General features: G+C 41.0%; 1 long non-coding RNA gene across 1 annotated transcript; it reads left to right on the forward strand.

Annotated features, from left to right (window-relative positions):
* The first annotated feature begins 668 nt into the window (after positions 1-668).
* On the forward strand, positions 669-11,540 carry LOC124881677. The gene is made up of 4 exons (XR_007041711.1): positions 669-759; positions 845-903; positions 6,704-6,784; positions 11,290-11,540. It is a non-coding gene; the product is annotated as an uncharacterized LOC124881677 (long non-coding RNA).
* Positions 11,541-23,963: the final 12,423 nt, after the last annotated feature.

Below are 23,963 nucleotides of genomic sequence, written 5' to 3' on the forward strand. Positions count from 1 at the left end.
AATGATCCAGACAGCTGATATTCAGAGGATGGCCAGAGGATTGATGAGGAGATTCACAGGGGGAAACCTTGAGAGGACTTTTCCAGCAATGGCAAGGAGTGAGGAAGCAGAACACTGCCAAACTTTTCCATAACATGGCCCCACAAACAGCATTAGCGTCTGGGCGGGGACCCCCTTTTGCTAAACCCACAGAAACATCAATTTTTTAAAATGTCTTTTATTGACTATTCAATAATCAATACATTTATTTAATGTAAGAATATTATTAAAATATGTTAACACAATTATGAGTTCACTGAATAACATTCAACAAAAATGTTTTAATCATCATCCCTAACCTTTTGGAGGCCCCTCTATAGCGCCCCCTGGCTGCCCCCACTTTGAGAACCACTGGGTTAAGACAGAAGAAGGTAGGCAGTGATGGCTGGTAATAAAAAAAAATTGTTGGGACACACTAGAGGTCGGGGATTAAAACACAACAATAAACGACTAGAACAAAGAACTATGGTCACTCAATCAGACTGAATGACGAATGACACAAAAAGCCATGATTCGCCACAACTTGCAACCTGCAGAGAGTCCTTCAGTAACCAATTAGAGACCAGCATGAAGTCCCATGGAAACCAAAGGTTTAAGAACAAACAAACACACTCATTTGGCTGGCGTCCCTCGCCGTTAAAACATATGTGTTTAGGCCTACAAAAAATAACTCAAAACAAACCCTAAAATGGAATGATCATGCTGAAAAAGCCACTAAAGGTAGGCCTGATTGCATTAATTAAAGCAAAAACAACCTGGCATCTGCCTCAGGGAATCTGCTCCTCTTTATGTTTCTCCTGGTTAGTCCTGATGAGCTGCAGATTTGGGAGCACACCTGCCAGTCACACTCTGCAGGGAGAGAAGGTAAAGAGAAACAATCATGCACACAGCTCTATGGATCTGACAGTTTGCAAATGCACTCAGGAACAAAGACCTTAATTGTTGGAGACATGTTCTAACGTTTGATAAAATTGAAAGAAAATTCTTCAATGTTTTACCCAATCTTACGGTTTAACAGGAAATTAAACTGAGTGTATGAAAACCTGTGATTTTATTAAAGGTTCTCATCATTCTAAGATTTAGAAAATCTAAATACACTGCTCAAAAAAATAAAAGGAACACTCCTAGATCTGAATGAATGAAATATTCTCATTGAATACTTTGTTCTGTACAAAGTTGAATGTGCTGACCACAAAATCACACAAAAATCATCAATGGAAATCAAATTTATTAACCAATGGAGGCCTGGATTTGGAGTCACACACAAAATTAAAGTGGAAAAACACACTACAGGCTGATTCAACTTTGATGTAATGTCCTTAAAACAAGACAAAATGAGGCTCAGTATTGTGTGTGGCCTCCACGTGCCTGTATGACCTCCCTACAATGCCCGGGCATTCTCCTGTTGAGAAGGCATCCGCCAACTCCTGGACAGTCTGTGGAGCAACGTGATGTTGGTGGATGGAGCGAGACATGATGTCCCAGATGTGCTCAATCGGATTCAGGTCTGGGGAACGGGCGGGCCAGTCCATAGCTTCAATGTCTTCATCTTGCAGGAGCTGCTGACACACTCCAGCCACATGAGGTGTAGCATTGTCCTGCATTAGGAGGAACCCAGGGCCAACCGCACCAGCATATGGTCCCACCAGGGGTCTGAGAATCTCATCTCGGTACCTAATGGCAGTCAGGCTACCTCTGGCGAGCACATGGAGGGCTGTGCGGCCCTCCAAAAAAATGCCACCCCACACCATTACTGACCCACTGCCAAACCGGTCATGCTGAAGGATGTTGCAGGCAGCAGATCGCTCTCCACGGTGTCTCCAGACTCTGTCACGTCTGTCACATGTGCTCAGTGTGAACCTGCTTTCATCTGTGAAGAGCACAGGGCGCCAGTGGCAAATTGGCCAATCCTGGTGTTCTCTGGCAAATGCCAAGCGTCCTGCACGGTGTTGGGCTGTGAGCACAACCCCCATTTGTGGACATCGGGCCCTCATACCATCCTCATGGAGTCGGTTTCTAACCGTTTGTGCAGACACATGCACATTTGTGGCCTGCTGGAGGTCATTTTGCAGGGCTCTGGCAGTGCTCCTCCTGTACCTCCTTGCACAACGGCGGAGGTAGCGGTCCTGCTGCTGGGTTGTTGCCCTCCTATGGCCTCCTCCACGTCTCCTGATGTACTGGCCTGTCTCTTGGTAGCACCTCCAGGCTCTGGACACTACGCTGACAGACACAGCAAACCTTCTTGCCACAGCTTGCATTGATGTGCCATCCTGGATGAGCTGCACTACCTGAGCCACTTGTGTGGGTTGTAGAGTCCGTCTCATGCTACCACGAGTGTGAAAGCACCACCAACATTCAAATGTGACCAAAACATCAGCCAGAAAGCATAGGTACTGAGAAGTGGTCTGTGGTCTCCACCTGCAGAACCACTCCTTTATTGAGTATGATTTCCCCCTGTTGTCTATTCCATTTACACAACAACATGTGAAATTGATTGTCAATCAGTGTTGCTTCCTAAGTGGACAGTTTGATTTCACAGAAGTTTGATTTACTTGGAGTTATATTGTGTTGTTTAAGTGTTCCCTTTATTTGTTTGAGCAGTGTAATTTTGGTAATTCTGTCTGACCTACAGCAAGAAATGTTTAATTTGATGAAAAAAATGCTATGTACCTTTTCACAGAGTGTATGTAAATATGTGGTTGGAAGTTTTCTGCTTGAGTAAAAGTAAAGATGCTAACCCAGAGAGTACTAACATTATCAAAAGGTTTAGCATAGTTAAATAAATGCAGAATAAATAAATAAATCTCCTTTCAGAGTAAACACAATGAAAAAAGATGCAGTAAAAAAGACATAAAAAACGGTGTGTTTTTTAAAATGTAATTATCTTGAGATAAACTCTAATCTGTTTTATGTTAAGTTGTAAAATTTGAGGCAACTAAAAGGTTTGTTTGTCTCATTAAGTAAAATGTATTTGTCATGCTCATAAAAACCCACTTGATGCTCAGTGAGAGGTATAGTGGATTTTTTATTTTGCTTGTTTGTTTTTACTGTAGGACGTTTATCTAGAAAGAAATAATCTGAAAGCCTCTTGCATGACTCCTTTTCTTGATTCATTGATCTGAACAGCAGGTACATTTTAAATATTTCTCTATTGTAAACTATTTAATCTCACTTCAGATCTGATTCGATTCTGATTCAATGAGCGACTCTCACAGTAAGCGTGGTGGCAATCATGTCAGATTTTCTTGATGAAGTGTGTGTGCATTACAAATGAGCTGAGCTACTATAATCACAGCCAGCAAACATGTCTGTTTGTCTTGGAGCTGAGAAGAGGAAAGGTTTTCCCAAGCCTGTTGGGAAATTACTTCCAAATGTTGAGAGATATTGAAACCACTGCAACTCTGTTGAGAGTAATCTACTTGTTCTGACTCATTACTACATCAAAGCACAAAGAAATAATTTGTACACATTTTCTGGCATGCTGAGATACCTTTCACAGTGGATAAAGCTGTAGGGAAAGTTTCTTTCATGACAAGTGAGCTAACTGGTTCTTTTTTAACTTGTGGTCTAGCTAATAAAGTCCTTCATCCACGACCCTGACAACTAGTTAAAGGTCTTCCTCCTCGAATGTTTTATTCTGTGCCTGGTTGGTTTCTGTCAATTAAGTTAGTTGACCTTTTAAGAGCTGAGAGGCGGCGGGCTGGTGTGGGTTTGCTTGTTGCCCCCCAGCTCAGCCGTCTCGTGTTGGGGTTTACCCCAGTGGATGAGAGGGTCGCATCCCTGCGCCTTTGGGTTGGGGAGAGGTCTCTGACTATCATTTCGGCCTACGGGCCGAGTGGTAGTGCGGAGTACCCGGCCTTCTTGGCGTCCCTGTCGGGGGTGCTGGATAGTGCCCCTCCTGGGGACTCCATTATTCTGCTGGGGGACTTCAACGCCCACGTGGGAAACAACAGTGACACCTGGAGAGGCGTGATTGGGAGGAATGGCCTCCCCGATCTGAATCCAAGCGGTGTTTTGTTATTGGACGTCTGTGCTAGTCACGGATTGTCCATAATAAACACCATGTTCAAACATAAGGGTGTCCATCAGTGCACTTGGCACCAGGATACCCTAGGCAGGAGGTCAATGATCAACTTTGTTGTCATATCATCAGACCTTCGGCCGCATGTTTTGGACACTCGGGTGAAGAGAGGGGCTGAGCTGTCCACTGATCACCACCTGGTGGTGAGTTGGATCCGCTGGAGGAGGAGAAAGTCGGACACACTTGGCAGGCCCAAGCGCTTAATGAGAGTCTGCTGGGAACGTCTGGCAGAGCCCTTGGCCAGGGATGTATTCCACTCTCACCTCCGGGAGAGCTTTGACCAGATTCCGAGGGATGTTGGAGACATAGAATGGACCATGTTCTCTACATCTATTGTCGATGCTGCTGCCCATAGCTGCGGCCGTAAGGTCTGCGGTGCCTGTCGCGGTGGCAATCCCCGAACCTGGTGGTGGACACCGGCAGTAAGGGACGCTGTCAAGCTGAAGGAGTCCTATCAGCTGTGGTTGGCTTGTGGGACTCCTGAGGTGGCTGACGGGTACCGTGGGGCCAAGTGTGCCGCGGCCCGGGTGGTGGCAGAGGCAAAAACCCGGACCTGGGAGGAGTGCGGTGAGGCCATGGAGGCCATAGCAAACCGTCCGGCGCCTCAGGAAGGGGAAGCAGTGCTTCGCCAACACTGTTTACAGTGGGGGTGGGGAGCTGCTGACCTCGACTGGGGACATTATCGGCCGGTGGAAGGAGTACTTCAAGGATCTCCTCAATCCTGCCATCACGCATTCCCTGGTGAAAACAGAGGCTGGGGACTCGGGGTTGGACTCTTTCATCACCCAGGCTGAAGTCACCGAGGTGGTTAAAAAGCTCCGCGGTGGCAAACGTTCGGAGTTGGATGAGATCCGCCCTGAGTACCTCAAGTCTTTGGATGTTGTGGGGCTGTCATGGTTGACACGCCTCTTCAACATTGCGTGGCGGACGGGGACAGTGCCTTTGGATTGGCAGACTGGGGTGGTGGTCCCCCTTCATAAGAAGGGTGACCGGAGGGCGTGTTCCAACTACAGGGGGGATCACACTCCTCAGCCTCCCTGGTAAGGCCTATGCCAGGGTATTGGAGAGGAGAGTCCGGCCGATAGTCGAACCCCAGCTTCAGGAGGAGCAGTGTGGTTTTCGTCCCGTCCATGGGACACTGGACCAGCTCTATACCCTCTACAGGGTACTCGAGGGTTCATGGGAGTTTGCCCAACTGGTCCACATGTGTTTTGTGGACCTGGAGAAAGCATTCGACTGTGTCCCTCGTGATGCCCTGTGGGGGGTGCTCCAGGATTATGGAATCGGCGGCTCTTTACTAGGGGCCATCCGGTCTCTGTACAAGCGGAGCAGGAGTTTGGTTCGCATTGCCGGCACTAAGTCGGACCTGTTCCCGGTGCATGTTGGACTCCGGCAGGGCTGCCCTTTGTCACCTGTCCTGTTCATAACTTTTATGGACAGGATTTCTAGGCGCAGCCAAGGGCCGGTGCGGGTCTGGTTTGGGGACCAGAGGATTTTGTCTCTTCTTTTTGCAGATGACGTGGTCCTGCTGGCCCCATCTAGCCAAGACCTACAGCATGCACTGGGGCGGTTCGCAGCCGAGTGTGAAGCGGCTGGGATGAAGATCAGCTCCTCCAAGTCCGAGGCCATGGTTCTCGACCGGAAAAGCGTGGCTTGTCCTCTTCAGGTTGGAGGGGAGTTCCTGCCTCAAGTGGAGGAGTTTAAGTATCTCGGGGTCTTGTTCACGAGTGAGGGAAGAATGGAGCGGAATATCGACAGACGGATCGGTGCGGCTGCCGCAGTAATGGGGGCGCTGTGCCGGTCCATTGTGGTGAAGAGAGAGCTGAGCCGAAAAGCGAAGCTCTCGATTTACCGGTCGGTCTACGTTCCTACCCTCACCTATGGCCATGAACTTTGGGTCATGACCGAAAGAACGAGATCCCGGATACAAGCGGCTGAAATAAGCTTCCTCCGTAGGGTGGCCGGGCACTCCCTTAGAGATAGGGTGAGGAGCTCGGACATCCAGGAGGGGCTCGTAGTAGAGCCGCTGCTTCTCCACATTGAGAGGAGCCAGTTGAGGTGGTTCGGGCATCTATACCGGATGCCTCCTGGACTGGACACCTTCCTCGGGAGGTGTTCCAGGCACGTCCCACCGAGAGGAGGCCCAGGGGACAGCCTAGGACACGCTGGAAGGACTATGTCTCTCGGCTGGCCTGGGAACGCCTTGGGCTTCCCCCGGAGGAGCTGGAGGAGGTGTCTGGGGAGAGGGACGTCTGGGCGTCTCTGCTGAGTCTGCTGCCCCCGCGACCCGGTTCCGGATAAAGCGGAAGACGAGTACGAGTACGAGTACGAGTACGAGTACCTTTTAAGAGCTGCTCTTTTTGACAGAAAGTTTAAAAACAATGTACAGTTTTTGCATTCTGTTCAGTAATAATAAAAGCTATAAATACCTCATTTCATAGCAGGTGTCTGAATGGAAAGAGATCTCTGATGCTGTTGCTCACACCAGATTACTGAACATTTTGAAAAATGTAGCATACATTCTGCCACCTTTATGCTGATGCCACTAAATACCAAGACACGTCCATTTATCTAAACTTACAGGTCAGGCAAGGAGCATTCATTGGAGTAGCTGCAAAGAGTACCATGTAAACTATGGAGGAGCTGCAGAGATTTACAGATCAGGTGGGGATTCTTTCGAAAAAACAATTATGAGTCATGCAATCTGCAAATCTGACCTTAATGGAAGAGTTGCAACAGGCAATAGTTTAAAGAAAGTCATAAGATTTAATGTTTGTTGTTTTCCACCAGCCATGGAGTCAGATTGTAGGGAAATTCAAAATTTTACCTTGTATCATAAAAACCTAACAGTATAGATTACCACAGTGAAATGTGGTGGTGGCAGCATCCTGCTTTGAGAATGGTTTCTCTTTATCAGGGACAAGCAAGCTGGTCAGAGTTGATGTGAAGGTGGATGGAGCTAAATACAGGGCAAACCTGGAAGAAAACCAGTAAGAGGCTGCAAATACTTGAAACTGGGGCAGAGGCTTACTTTCCAGCAGCTCAAAATGGAATGGTTCAGATAACAGCATGGTTAAATGTTAGAATGGCCCCAAATCCACACCTACGTTCAACTGAGTATTTGTGGCAAGAGTTGAAAATAATTTCCACAGCTGATTTCCAACCAACTTGATATTATAAATCTAGTTGAAGTACATTTAGGGTTGTGGTTGTAATGTGACACTGTTAAAAGTTCACAGGAAATGTAGTGGGAATTAGGACAGGATCTATTTTTATTCAGCCAGGATGCAAATTTATATTCTTTAGCACATCCAAAGTGAACTTGTAAGTGTGTGTTAGAACTTAAAAATAGTAACACCATATCCACACAAGACTATTGACAAAGCTATTGAGTTCCTGGTACCTTGTACAACTATTGTTTGCTTAAAAAATACTTTGCTGTGTTCTTTCCCTGATATGTTATTGCCAGGCTCCCGTCGTTTGGTTATTAAATTGAAAACTCCTATTATGGACAGCAGTTCAGATCATGTCAAATCAAGTTTCTGAATCTTGCATTTTTCAATTATATTTTTTCATTGTTTTGTGGTTTGGTAAATAAGGACTCAAATGCAGAGCTGGACTGGAATGAAGCTGAGTTTCTTTAATGATAATATAAAGAAAAAACTTAGATGAATGGTCTTGCAAGAGGAGAGTGGATGGGGAGGACAGGAACAGGACCCAGCATGGAATGATAATCCAACAGAGAGAGATGAGTATGAGAGAAAGCAAAGGCAACACAAGAAACCAGCAAGGAACAAAAATAAATTAAGAGCTTAAATATGAGACAGGGGTAGAGAAATGGCCAATGAACCAGAAGAGTTATTCAGGTGGAATGAGGAGCAGCTGTGGCAGAGAAAAGGTAGAGCAACTGAAGGACGAAGACTAAATAACCAGAGAAGAGCAGAAACCGAAATTCAAGAAAAGCCATGGAAAATATCTCATAGATATCAAACAGAAAATAACTCCAGATGAATAAAGAACACAAGAATAAAGCACAAAAAAATTAAGCCATAGGGAAAACACCTAACAATAATAAGCCCAGAAAATGAACTAAAGAAACCAAAACCTAAAGAACATAATAAACTACAAGGAAAAGGCAAAATACACAAAAGAAAATCAAAACACAAATCCCCTCAGGATCGTGACACATCGATTGACTGCAAACATTAGTCATAGGTCTGCCATGATACAGAAACTTAGCTGTGACTGTAGCATACAGTAGCTGCAGGTTCTGACAAAATAAAGTTTCATATTTTAGTTTTATCAATAGTGTAAACATCAATGTAACACACCATGGGAATTAAATTCCAACTTTCAAAACTGTATGTGCTTGACCCTGAACCCTCTGATGTTTGTTTACTTCAAAAGCTAAATGTATTTTAACAGATGGCTGATAATGATTTACATTCAGTGCTATGCTTATACAAGCTGCAGTGGCGCTCCACCTATGAGTCATAATGTAAGAAGTAAACTAACTTTTTAAAATACATGGAGGGACTGGCCATCCATCCAAGCTAGAACCCCACCCCACAAAATACCGTTGTGATACGCTCCTCCCCTCAACCCTCAATAGGACAAACTGGGTGCTAAATATGGATAAATGGATTTGATGATTCCAAAGAGTGATGTATGCATTTGTGAAGTTGGATATTATTTTATTATACATTTACAAAGATTAAATTAGTGATTGTAAATATGTAAAAAAGCCTCAATGGGTAGATATATTTTTGCCAGGTATTGTACACAGGTTTAAAAAACAACTAATGTTTGGTGGTCGCCTTGCTTTTTGTCTTACTAGGCTTGCTTATCGGAAGAGTATACTGATCAAATAATTTTTTTCCTGACATTTTATTTGTTCATGTCCTTTAAAGTAGTATAACATTTTGTTTCTGTCACTAACTGCATGTAGATGCAACCAGCGTGGCTCCTTATTTTCAATAATTCTCTGTGTTTTCTATGAATAAGTTGGCAGTTTGATCAAAGCAGAAACATTAACTTTTTTTCTGAAAAGTACACACTTTTTTTTTTATCTTTCTCAGGCTTACAGATGAAGCCCAACTTTGGACATTAAAGGCTACACCACAGAATTATTTTATCAGCTAAAATCTGTCTAATCTGGCCCCTCACATTCCAGGAAAGCCATTAGACCATTTATCTCCCCTCACTCACTACCCCATCGTGAAGCACATATTTGAGAAGAAACAAGCCAATCAGGCTCAATGTGTTCCTTTTGTTTTAGATTTCCACGTGCCGTTATGCAACATACATTACCACAAAGATATTTGATGTCCCATGTTGTTTTAAATCTAGATTAGAGTCTCCATTGCTTATGCAAACCTCCCAATGAAGGTTAATGTATTTGAGAACATCAATCCTGCCTAACCTATGTTTCTTTTGCAAACCAAACGTATGGTCTACAACGCTGTTGTCCTTCCAACACTTCTCTATGGAGTTGAGGCATGGACCATTTATAGCAGGCACTTAAGAACCCTGGAGCGGTACCACCAAAGATCATTAAGAAACATTTTTAGGATCACGTGGGAGGAAAAACAGACCAACATTAGGATTTTAGAAGCTGCCAACATGAATTGCATTACCACCATAGTACCAACTTTGATGGATTGGCCACATTATTCCTATGTCCAACACACATCACCTAAAACAGATCTTATACCCCCGGCTGAAAGATGGTCAATAAGCCTCCGATGGCCAAAAGAAGCGGTACAAGGAAAACATCAAGATAAACTTTAAAAAGCTCCACATACCACTGGATAACTGGGAAGACCTTACACTGGACAGAAACGTGTGGAGAGCAGTTGTACATAAAGGAGCAGTACATCATGAGTTGGAACATTGCAGAAACAAAGCAAAAGCACCGTAAAGAAAGGCTCAAAAACGCTCCACTATAACCATCCACCACCACCTTTCTCTGCCCGCATTGTACAAAAATATGCAGGTCCCAGATTGGCCTTTACAGCCATCTCAGGACCCACAAGTAGATGACCCTATGGAGAATAGTCATACTTGTTTTGACTGAATGCTGAAAAAGAAGACTTACCCTTTGTGTACTCCTGTAAGTGCTACATACATACTATTCAAAAACACATTAAGTATCTTGTAAGTAAGACCAAATGAACTCCACAGGAACTGCATAAATCCTATATAAACAACCTGTAAGTATTCTTATAATTACCCTGTATATACCACTGGAGTACCCTGTAAGGACCTCCATAAATAGCTTGTATGTACCTTTTAAGTACCCTGTAAGTGCCCTATATATGCTGTGTAAGTTCCTCATAAGCACTCCCTTTAGTACCCCATGGGGAACCTTTAAATACTGTACAGTACTCATTTAGGTACCCCCTCATATGTTCCCATGTAGGTATACCATAAGTATTTTGTAATGGCTATGTAAGTACCAACAAAAGTATCTTGTAGGGACTCTGTAAATGCTTTGTAAGTATCTCATAAAAACTCCAGAAATATCTGGAAGCATTTATGTAACAGTTTGTAGCTGCTTTAAACAAATGTGATACAAAACGATCTTCTCTTTAGGTTGCATGATAAAGACCCAACACTCATCTGGGGGTTTGCTGGATTCTTACTAAGGAACACCAAATACCTCGGTCTCTGCACTACTTCTCCTTATAAAGATATGTATGTGGCTGATTAGAGGCAGGGACTGGTTGGTGCGACAGACATAATCCAGATATTTTCTCTTCTCGAGTGAAAACTGTAAAGCAATCCATCTTTTGTTGCGGGGGTTGGATATTAGATACTGCAAGCAGCTGTCTTGAAAAATATGAGCTTCAAATAATGTTGCATGTTCAATATCTTCAGTAATCCAGGCTGAGTTAAGGAGCCAGATCAATCATGCAGACTTTCACAGGCAGATGCATGCCTCCAGTCTTAGTCAATGTAAAGTGGTTGCCAAACTAGATCATCTTTACAATGTATGTACTGAAGATGGAACCAAATATTGTAACGCTTGTGTTAATCTACAGTGATCTTATTTTAAGCTTTATTATTAGGTCAGTGTGTGACTTAATCTGGACATTTTAGCAGCATAGTGAAGTAGTCTTTGAGACTGAGGATGATCAGGTGTTGATGGTTCTTCTCTCCATCTCCAGGCTGCTCTCCCACCACACCCCTCGTTTCCTGTGGCTGGAACAGAAGGGAACAGTTGCACCCTGATAAGCCCGCTCAGAGGGAAGCCTATACAGGCCGGTTAATCAGGGAGCTGGATGCTTTCAGTCAACAACAATCACAAGCTCTCATCATGTTTTGTGCTGATGTCGGGTTTTCTGATACTTAAGTGAAGTCCATAAATTCCGTATGTGGTCTCCTATATGTGCCACAGCCATATCCATTACCATATGATGATTTCCAGCTCTTCACAGAACAGTCAGATAAAAGAAAAAACACATCTCTGGTCTGCTTGGTCAGTTCAGTTGCCTGCTTTCTTCTTGATATATGAAACCCTGCGAGAGAAGCTGACAGCACTTGAATGTTTAACAGGTGTGTGGATAGTTTAGTGCTGTGGGAGTCTATCATTTTACTGTGAGTAAGCAACAGGCATCATTTGGAACAGTCTGCACACAGTGTAACCCCTGTGGGACCAAAACCAAAGTTGAAAAATGTGCAGAGAAACTCTAGGAATGTGCAAGGCTTGATGTCTGGTTCCAGATGGTAGCATAAAATTGCACAAAATCTGGAGAAATAGGGGCCATACTGAAATTAACGTCTTTAACTATTTTGAAAAGTGCCATTTATACACAAACTAAGTACTTAAAAGAAAAAAGCAACAATTTTGAAAAATAATTACATCTGTGACAAGAGATATTTTAAAAGGACAGATTTTAAGCAAAGAAAAACACAAATCAGATTATTTTTCTTTCTTCTTGGAGAAAAATACACAAAAATAAATCCCACCTCATCCATCCCGCACGAAACATCTAAAAAAAAAAAAAAAAAAAAAAAAAAAAAAAAACGCACACAATAGATATTTTAATCATGGGCTTTGCTGTTTAATTCTCATTTTCTTTGTTTTCAAGAATATAAAAAATAAGAAGAGATAGTCAAATTTTGGCACTTGATTTGCTTGAGATTAATTGTGTGAATTTACATTGAAAAGTAAACACCATGGCAAACCTTTTTATTCGTCCAGTTATTTCCTTAAAAATTCACCCAGTTCTTCTTTAATTATACATTTCCCCTTCTTTGTTTTTATTATGTTTACAGTGGCAAGACTTGCAACAACTACACAGTGCAAAACATTGCAGATTCACTTCAAAGACTCAAAAACTAAACTTTCAGTATATTCTGCTCTATTTTCCCCGACGACATGCAGTTTAATGCAAGGAGAATGTCACAAAATTCTAAACTGTTCCAGCCTAAGGATTTTAATCTGGAACACGTATTATATTTCCCATTATATGTGCAGTGGACACTGCATTATACGTAACCAGAGCCTGTTTTTATATTTGTAGATGACTGTAAGTCTTATGATTTCTACTCCTAAACATTTTGGAAATAGGGATAAGTGTTTTAACCACATTAATTATAGATACATTCACTTTAATTGTTTGCACACTTATAAAATTTAAAGTTGTAACATGTTTATAAACATAACTTTGCAAAAATTTGATTTCCCTCAGACTTTTCCTCATTCTGTCACATCACAGCCTCAAAGTTCTACTATTCTTAGTATTTTATTTGAAGAGGAAATAAAAGCATTAATTTTCTTCCTTCCAAATAACATTCTGGAAAGTGTGGTATGCATTGTATTCAATCCTCCTAAGTCAATACTCTGTAGAAACACATTTTGCATGCTGCTCCAACAACTAGGCTATCACTCCCCTATAAAAAGCACCATGAATACCCTTACTTGTGCAAGTGTAAATGATTTATCAACAAGATATTTCAAAGCTTGGAGCAGACGTAGCATACATTCTACTTAAGGAAGTATATGTCGCAGACCAGCTGCAGAGAGAGGTGGTGGCGGCAGAGGGAGGAGGTTTGGTTGCTTTGCCGTGCCGTGGGACTGCTTTGTTTGCTCCGGATAAATCGTTGCTTTACTTTCTTGTTTCCTTAATTATAAAGATAAGACGAAAAGCTTCTGATCCCAGGCCAGAATGACATAACGTTCTATACATATTTATCCTAGAATTTCTTCAGCTGGAGGCTGTTATTAGACAGCCAGACTCTTAAAGACACAGCTACTTTTTTACCTTAAAATGTCAGGATAATTAGATGCCTAATGCATGAACCACTTAAGAATAAATGTTTTTAATGAGAAAAAAAAGGCATGAAGAATCTTAATGACTAGATGTGTATCACCTACCTGAAATAAACTGCTGTAAAAATATATATATAGGAAGGAAAAACTTAAACAGCCAGTGCTGTAAACTTTTAAACACAGAGGCTTCCTGCATTGATGCTGTAATTGCTGTACTATCTTGGTCTTCTTTAAATGACGCCTAATTGAGGGCCTTTGCCGCACCCTTTCCTCATGTGGCTCCATGCGGCAATCAACCTGCAGCAATATCTCTGCATCTTAATAAAAACTTAAATGATTGGGGCACAACCCAGGACTTCCCTTAGCAAAAGGAAGAACCAAAGAGGCGTATGGCGGTCGGGAGTAGCATCCGAAAAAACATCCTGATTCAGCTGACGCAGGGAGGGGGGGGGGGGGGGGGGGGGGTGGGGGGGGGCGGGGCTTGCAGAGCACAGGATGTATGGAGAATGTCTTTTTTTTGTATGTTTTAGAGGGCTGGTGGAGAAGAAGAACGGATAAAAAAACGAGAAACTAACTTGTCACACAAACAGCAGAGAGAAGGCAGCTGGGAGAAGCTGTGCGTATACTGTGAGCAGTGATTAATGAGCTCTATGAGTTAAACATACACTATTCAAAACAGTTACTCAGATGTGGACTTCAGCCAACAGAAACAAAGATGCGTCAAGCAGCTGTCAGCAGCAAAGTCAATTTTCTTTGATTAATAGCCTTTTCCTGATTGAATTAAACTCTTTGTAGCAGCCATGAAAAAATGGATATATGTTAACCCCATGATAGTTCATACATTTAAATGTTTTAAAGGAGATGCGCGAGAGCAACTTCAACATTTTCGGAACTATATGTGTGTGATTTCATAAAAAAAAGGTCACCTGTTGGCTTGGTGATAACAGCCAATTATTTTAAGCTATGATTTGAAAAGTTAAATTAAGGGATGTGTTGCTATAAAAATATGCTTGGAAGATTACATTTAATCTTTGGAGCTTTGGATTTTCTTTGCTTTAACAACCAGATAAGTAGTAAAAAAATGTATTTAAGGTTGATGTGATTTAATACAATTCAGGGAGCCCTTATCTTCAAACTGGTTTGGTGTTTCTCATAATTTCTTAGGGCTTTGTTTCTTTTAACAGATCTGATTTAATTTAGGATACTTTTTATATCAAAATTACTGAGCGTTGATGGATTTGCAGTCATCCAAAAAATCACATTCGAATATATTTACATGAGCTGTGTAATAACTTTTGTGTAAAAAGACACATAACCGTTTTTTCCTCACTCTCTGACATTAAATGAGACTAAATGTTTGTATTGTAGGTGAGTTTGGATGACCAAATGTATTTCTATTTGTTAAACGGTGAAAAAATGAAAGCTTTTATTTTTGAGGATTTGTTTTGACTTTCTTCAACAGTTTCAGGTGTTACCTTAAAATGCATTCACAGGTGAGCCTCCAGTAGCTTTATTGTTATGAATTAACCTATGATAAGCTTAAAAAGCATCCCCATTGGTCCATCCTCAGTCAACTGCCTTGCGATTGGCTGTCTTCAGTTTTACAAGAGTGTCTTACTTAAGTGGGTATTTGCAGCTGATACAAGAAAAAAAAATACATTAGACTCACATTAAGAGTATGCAAAAAGTACAATGAAGCAAGAATGACAGTGTTAAAGAACACACTTTAACTCTGTTGGGTTTCATTGACAGAATGTATTCCTTTTAAAGGGGACATATCATGCAAAATCCACTTTTTTAGCCTTTAAATACATTTTGTTGTGTACTTAGTGTCTGTAGGAGTGCAGAAAAGTTGAATTTAGTCTCTGCAGGTGTTTCTTCATATCTTTATATTCTGTTTGGGTCATATTTTTCAGTTCGTTTAGTTTTCCCTATTATCTGTTATGGTTTTCCGACTGTTACATCACATTATTTTCTGTGGAACAGCTAAGTAAGGTCATGGACTTCCAGCTGATCAATTTCGCGTATCCGCCATCTTTATTTCTCGCTCCGATTTTGTAGTCCAATCTCAAGTATGCCTATGCTGAAAGAGGATAAGTTTGGTTTGGTTGTTGGATGCAGCATCAAAACCTCTTCAAAGTGCCTGGTTAAATTTTATTTTTCATGGAAAGGTTCCCACATCAGTGGGGAAAATCCTATTTGTTTTTGGATGAGTGCCTTCAGCAACCTCCGCCAGTATCTAGAAGGATTTACTGAAAGACTTCATCTGGGTCAGTTCCTTCTGTCTATAGAAACGACGTACACAGCAAAGCAGTAACCAGCAAATAAAATGACAGCAAAATGACACAAACATTAGTTTATAGGACGTCCTGGCCATTGTTTTGATAGGAGCAGCATTGTGCCTTCTGCTTATGTCAGCGCTATGTGCTGCTTTTAGCTCCTTGAGGACATAACTGTACTGCGTGTTTTGAATATAATTTTTACATAAACAGTTTTGCATTGTTTTTGCTGTTTTTGTGTTGTTTCTGCAACGCTGGATACTTGATATCAAACTACATAAATGGGTGAATGGGTCAAAGTGGAACGTTCTTTGACCTGGAAGGAGGTGGTGTGTGAAGCACTTCAACAGCATCAAAACGAATGGCAGACACACCTCAGAACTGGTAAAAGAGGAACCTGTGGAGCTACAATAACAAGGAGTTCAGACTGAAGCATTGCAGTTCCACTTTATAGAACTGAATGATTTAAGTGTCAAAAGGAAGGATTTAAAAACATGTCCCCTATAAAGCATCAGGTAATACAAAAAATCAAATGAAATCGACAGACATTAAGCCAGGTTTGACCAAATTTTAGGAGGGCTGATCCCCCTCCCTCCTTTGCACAGGAGCAGAGGAAGTGCATTAAATCTAAACTTAGGACTTAGGTTTTATTTTTGAACCCAACAGCACTTATCACAGTGCAATCAAAATACTAAAATTATTTCTACAGCTCCTAACAGTGAACGTTTCACAATTATTTAAAGGAGAAAAGAATAAACAAAGACAAAAACAATTTAAAATAGCATGCATGTACCTCTAAAACACTGCAAATGCTCCATATACCTGTGGTAAAATCCATACTAAGACCTGGTGTTGGATGTGACATTGCTAAAAATTTAAATCCCATTATGAAACCTCACAATAACTTATTTATTGAGTCGCTTTTCCCTATTATTTATGATGAAACCATTCAGTGTGAAGCAGAAATTTCTAATTCAGTTGCCAAAATTATTACCTATGAAACTTATTACCTATGAAACTCCTCTTCTCCATCAATTACCCTGTAGAGGTTCAGCATGTCATTTCTTAAAAACATGTTGCCTTGCAAAAGCATTCACAGCCATTCATAACCTTTTTCACATTTTGACAGATAGCAAGAGAAAACTTGTATTTTATCAGGATTCTGCATGATAAACCCACACAAAGTAGTGGATAGTTGTGAAGTTTAAGGAAAACATGTTCTCTACTTTTTTTGCACAAAACATGTCTGTGTTCCCCTTTTACTCTTACACCTCCACATAAAATCCAGTGCAACCAACTGCCTTCAGAAGTGTCCTAATTAGTAAATAGAGTCCAACTGTTTGTGGTTTAATCTCAGCTTAATTCCAACTGTTATTTGAAGGCCTCTGAGGTTTCCTAAAGGATGTCAGTGAACAAACAGCATCATGAAGAACAAGGGAAACAGGAGAAAGTTCAGGGTTAAAATTGTGGAAACGTTTAGAACATCTCATGGAGGACTGTTCAATCCATCATTTGAAGGAGGACGACACAGCTGCAAAAATATAAACACATGACTGTTCACCCAAACTGACATCCAAGAGGCCCATGGTAACTCTGGAGGAGCTGCAGAGATGCCCAGCTTGGGCGTGGTGCAGGTGGAGTAGGGGTTAAGCGTGTGACTGTGTGCAGAGGCTTTAGTCCTTGATGCGGCTGTCCTGGGTTCAAGTCCTGAACCCGGTGACCTTTTCCGAATGGCTCCCCCTCTCTTTGCCCTCTTTCCTGTCTAGCTGCTGTTGGAAAAATGAAAAATAAAGGCCTCTAGTGCTGCAAAAAAAAAAAAAGAGATGCCCAGCTTAGGCAGGTGAAATTCTTGACGGGGCTTCTATTACTCAGGAAGTCCACAAATCTAACCTAAGAGTGGCAAGTCTTGTTTGCAGTTTGCTACAAGCCATGTGGGAGACACATCAAACATGTGGGATAAGGTGCTCTGGTCAGGTGAAACTAATACTTAATTTTTGTCTGTCAAGCAAACTGCTCTGTGTAGCACTGAACACAACCTTAATCACGCAGCCTCATTCTGTGAAAAAATATTTCTTTAGCATAGACAGGGAAGCCTTAGAGTTGATGAGAAAAATGGATGGAGCATAATACAGGGGAATCCTGCAGGAAAACTTGTCAGAGGCTGGAAAGGACATGAGACTGGGATGAAGGTCATCTTATAACAAGGGCAACAACACTCAAAATGCCACCAGAGCTAATCAAAGCATTCATGTGTTAAAAGGCCCCAGTCAAAAGTCCAATCAAGACATAAATACAGGTCCTTCTCAAAATATTAGCATATTGTGATAAAGTTCATTATTTTCCATAATGTCATGATGAAAATTTAACATTCATATATTTTAGATTCATTGCACACTAACTGAAATATTTCAGGTCTTTTATTGTCTTAATACGGATGATTTTGGCATACAGCTCATGAAAACCCAAAATTCCTATCTCACAAAATTAGCATATCATTAAAAGGGTCTCTAAACGAGCTATGAACCTAATCATCTGAATCAACGAGTTAACTCTAAACACCTGCAAAAGATTCCTGAGGCCTTTAAAACTCCCAGCCTGGTTCATCACTCAAAACACCAATCATGGGTAAGACTGCCGACCTGACTGCTGTCCAGAAGGCCACTATTGACACCCTCAAGCAAGAGGGTAAGACACAGAAAGACATTTCTGAACGAATAGGCTGTTCCCAGAGTGCTGTATCAAGGCACCTCAGTGGGAAGTCTGTGGGAAGGAAAAAGTGTGGCAGAAAACGCTGCACAACGAGAAGAGGTGACCGGACCCTGAGGAAGATTGTGGAGAAGGGCCGATTCCAGACCTTGGGGGACCTGCGGAAGCAGTGGACTGAGTCTGGAGTAGAAACATCCAGAGCCACCGTGCACAGGCGTGTGCAGGAAATGGGCTACAGGTGCCGCATTCCCCAGGTCAAGCCACTTTTGAACCAGAAACAGCAGCAGAAGCGCCTGACCTGGGCTACAGAGAAGCAGCACTGGACTGTTGCTCAGTGGTCCGAAGTACTTTTTTCGGATGAAAGCAAATTCTGCATGTCATTCGGAAATCAAGGTGCCAGAGTCTGGAGGAAGACTGGGGAGAAGGAAATGCCAAAATGCCAGAAGTCCAGTGTCAAGTACCCACACTCAGTGATGGTCTGGGGTGCCGTGTCAGCTGCTGGTGTTGGTCCACTGTGTTTTATCAAGGGCAGGGTCAATGCAGCTAGCTATCAGGAGATTTTGGAGCACTTCATGCTTCCATCTGCTGAAAAGCTTTATGGAGATGAAGATTTCATTTTTCAGCACGACCTGGCACCTGCTCACAGTGCCAAAACCACTGGTAAATGGTTTACTGACCATGGTATCACTGTGCTCAATTGGCCTGCCAACTCTCCTGACCTGAACCCCATAGAGAATCTGTGGGATATTGTGAAGAGAACGTTGAGAGACTCAGGACCCAACACTCTGGATGAGCTAAAGGCCGCTATCGAAGCATTCTGGGCCTCCATAAGACCTCAGCAGTGCCACAGGCTGATTGCCTCCATGCCACGCCGCATTGAAGCAGTCATTTCTGCCAAAGGATTCCCGACCAAGTATTGAGTGCATAACTGTACATGATTATTTGAAGGTTGACGTTTTTTGTATTAAAAACACTTTTCTTTTATTGGTCGGATGAAATATGCTAATTTTGTGAGATAGGAATTTTGGGTTTTCATGAGCTGTATGCCAAAATCATCCGTATTAAGACAATAAAAGACCTGAAATATTTCAGTTAGTGTGCAATGAATCTAAAATATATGAATATTAAATTTTCATCATTACATTATGGAAAATAATGAACTTTATCACAATATGCTAATATTTTGAGAAGGACCTGTATTTGCAATGGATGGTGGCTTAAAGATGTTTTTTGTGGCTGTGTTGTCCTTCACCCACCAAACAGACTGGATAAATAAACTTGAATTCAAACCAGATAGAATTAGATTTATTGGACATTTAAGATTTATAACTTTGTACCAAATAAGATTATAATTGTATTAAACTGTTTTATTTGCTATTTCCGACTTTTACATATAAGCGAAAGGTATTTTCTAAGGAGGCTAAATCAAGAAGCTTGATGATCTCAGAGTGTAATTTATCCTTGGAAGAAGAGGCTATACATGTATTATGATGCGGTTTGAGAGATAATAATGTTTGATCTAACTGTGCTACAGATTTTGCACCATCCCTTGCAGAAATAGTTCAGTTTGAAACTACTTGTGAACTTGAGATGAACGTTTCAGATGAAAGGGATGAAATTGATTTACATTTTGATGGGAAATCAAGGCCTGAACCTCTTTCCATAAAAACATCTCCTTTTGAATATTATTTTCTCTTGTCACAGATTTCCTGAAACAGGAATGTGCTTGCTGCCTGCTGAACAAAATTACCTGAAAGTGATTGACCCTTGCATGACCACACCATTCCTGAGTGAAGTGCATAGATTTGTTCCCTGCATCTGCCTGACACGGGTTAATGGCGAACATATTTACCAGGCTGAGAGGGAGGAATGCTGGCTCTGTCTTTTACGCAAATGTTGACTATGGCAAATGTCTGTTTCAAATTACCGGGGCAGCAGAGATAAGCAGTTGTAAAGACCCATGGGTCTTGTTTATTATTAAGGCAGAGAGTGGGAAATGGTTTTTTAGAGAGAGGCAGGAAAAACAGGCGATCTGGAAAAACTAATGCATTACTCTCATGCATCATTTGTCAGGCCGTTAAGCCTGCCCCATGATATAGGACCATGGGATTGATAAGTTGTTCATTCTATCTTTCCCAGATAGCATTTCAAGAGTTTCATACAAAAATATACGTCAAAAAGAAAGTTGATGTGGAAGTTTGCATAGAGCACACAAGCGGTGCTTTAAAAACAGAAATGCACAAATCTTTCATGACGTCTCAACTATCTTAAATAACATGACAGAACCTTATTGCTCAGTATATTGCTTTTAATGTAATATTTCTATGTTTTTTCTGCTCTACAAATTCCTTGAAAATGTAAAAATGTTAACTCAGGAGTGATTTCACTTATTTAACTATATTAAGGCACATTATGTAATGTGTTGGTGCTTTGGGATTTCCTGAACTAAATGATTAAAAACATCAAGATGAAATTCAATATCCAACACAATAATTGTGTGCAAACTGAGTGTATTAATAACAATAATTAACATTACAGGTCTATATACACCACAGTTCTTTCTTTCACTGTGTAACGCACAGCTGGCTTTATAAACCTTGTTATCATTCACAACTGAAGAAACAGATGTTTCTCCAGTTTGCATAAATGAAATACCACTAGGAGCAGGTTAACATAATCCATATCACTAATACCTGTCAGGTGCTTATAGATCTGTAGGTGTTTGGAAAAGCTCTATAAAGTTTGGTTTTTCAACATTTTATTGAGAAATAATTCTTATTTGGACATTTTTATCTTTAGATTTCTTTCTTTTATATAAATAAGCGCCAATAAGGAGAAGAACCTCCTAGTTAGTACAGCTAATTTAACAGCTAACATCAATAGATTTGATTGCTTTGTTTTAATTATACACAAACAGATGATTTATGTGAGTGCTCTTGGGTCGTCTTGCAATCAAATACTTTGTTAAATATAGATTGTATATGATGTATATAAATATATATAACTATAATTATATATATGGTATATTGGTATACCATATATATATGGTACCATACTGGAAGAAAATTTGTCCAATACTGTCATGGAAAAAATTAAGACACCATTCTGTGTCTCTTTCTAACTTATTAAATATCCACATATACACATGTGAAAATGTAATATCAGTTTAAATAATACAGATTTTTTTCATATCAATAAGCAATAGAAACTAACGAAAATAACTTTTAAACATTATGGAAAATAGGAAAAATAGATTAATCTCTGGCTCATTTGAATGTCTATAGTGATCTTTTAATGGCTTTTGATGCAGGGAATCGTTCTGTAATAACTTTACTTCATCTTAGCGCAGCATTCGATACTATTGACCATAACATTTTATTGAACAGGCTGAGAGGTTTAGCTGGTATCTCTGGTTCTGCACTATATGGTTTACTTCTTATTTATCTGGGAGGACTTTCTCTGTCATGGCAAACAAGTTCAACTTGTAGGACCATCTCTCTAACTTGTGGGGTTCCACAAGGGTCAGTTCTGGGTCCATTGTTCTTGCTTTTTATACGCTTCATTTAGCTGGCATCATTCAATCTTTTATTGACATTTCTTATCACTTAGATTTATTAGACATTTATTTATTTATTGGACATTTCTTATCACTTTTATGTAGATGACATTCAACTCTATATGTCTTTTGCTGCAGGACCCAGCCAGCTCACCATCAAATAATACACCATAACATCTACCATGTTTCAGAGGGTGCTTGAGAAAAATTTGAGACAATCTCTAAGAGATATTAAAACTGAAGCAGAGCTGGAACCTGCAACATGAGAATGACCCAAAACATATCAGCAAATCCTCTAAGGACCTGAGATTTAAGAAATGGAAAGAGTTAAATTCCAGATATCTAAACACAAGAAACCCCTCAAACATCTCACAGCTAAAAGTGAGCAGTGGAGCAAACTGTCCTAAGACAGAGACTTGTAGCCGGCTACAAGATGTGTCTCACTTAGGTTTATTTCAACCAAATGGGGTAAGACTCGCTATTAGGGGTTAGGGCAACTATTAGTGGTTAGGCCTTTGAGGACCTCAAACTGAAGTCTTTGAGGGCCTGGTTCCAGCAACTTTTAGATGTGGCTCTGCTTCAACACACCTGACTCACATGTTAGCTCATTAGCAAGGCCCTGTAGACCTTTACTGCATGCTAGTGATGCAGTTTAGCCGTTTCATTCAGGTCTGTAGGACTAGGGACAAATTTAAAAGTTGCAGGACACCAGCCTCAAAGACTGGGGTTTGAGACCACTGGGTTAGGTTGTGCTAGTTCTATCCTCAGCTTGGGAAAAAGCCACATCATCGGCCTCCTTGGAAGCTAAAATAAGCTTGGATTGTTCTTTCTTTGTATTTCACAGCACATGTGTGCTAATCAATGTTTTCTCAAATGCTGTGTTTCGCCCTTTAACCATTTCCTCAGCGGCTGCTTCTCTAACTGTTTGTTTTATTTGCATTTGTTTGAGTTCTATTCTGATTTGGACAACCCATCAACCAGACTGTAACTTAGAAAAAGAAAAACACCGGTCTCCTAATGGATGACGTGAACCAGGCCTGTTTTATTTAGCTTGGCATCCTGAGAGAGCCCAGCTTTTGGTCAGTGGTTGAACTCATGCCCATCACATTTGCTCGTAAAAACAACAACTGCAGCACCCCTAAAATGAATTTTAGGAAGCATTGGAAGCACCAAGGCCCTGTAACGTCCACCCAATCTATTGGTTATAAGATTGTCAGGACAATATAGGGAAGTAAGGGTTTACTGAAGCACTAGCTACAATACTGAGAATAAAAATCACAGTCTTACAAATGCTACAGTCTCCCTTCCTTGAAATCTTTATCAATGAATGCCATCTTTCATTGCCTTGGCAGAGGGGTTCTCTACTTTAGTGGGCTGTTGTTCAGATGTTCCCTGTTTTGTGTTGAAAGCTTAAGAGGCGAGTTGAGTGGCATGTTGAGCTTTGTTCTTCTGTACCTACAAGTCTTCAATGAAAGGAAGGAAACTGCACGATCACAGCACTCAGAAGCCTCTGATTGTTTCTGCAGCAGGAGCTCTCTTCACACAGGTGATCAGAGGAGCAACATTGGTGTTGATTTAAAGAAAAATCAAGCATATGTTTTATCCTGTTTGGTTATTCCTAACTTTTCTACTTTTATATAAAAGATTTGTGTTCCTCATGTTCCTGTTGCTTTCATTTTCCAACTCTTGTGATAGTCAGTAGATTTAATGCAAAGAATTTTATTCATAAACAACGACAATGTATGCAATATTATTCTGAGATATGCACTACTGACAAAAGCTTCTTTATAGTCCTAAGACCTGAACCATGTGCTAATACTTTTAATACATTTAAATCCTGATACAGTTCCTTGGAAAATTTTTAACCCAAACTTTGCTGTCAGTCTTATCGAGTGAATATCTTATAAAACCAGATTTCTCTGCAATTAAAGCTGGTTAAATTTTTGCCCATTGCCCTTTATAAATTTGCTCCAGCTTAGCCAGATTAGATGAAGTGCGAATGTGAAAAGCAATTTTTAAGTCTTG

The sequence above is a fragment of the Girardinichthys multiradiatus genome, chromosome 15 (genome assembly GCF_021462225.1).
Source record: "Girardinichthys multiradiatus isolate DD_20200921_A chromosome 15, DD_fGirMul_XY1, whole genome shotgun sequence".
Classification (NCBI taxonomy): domain Eukaryota; kingdom Metazoa; phylum Chordata; class Actinopteri; order Cyprinodontiformes; family Goodeidae; genus Girardinichthys; species Girardinichthys multiradiatus.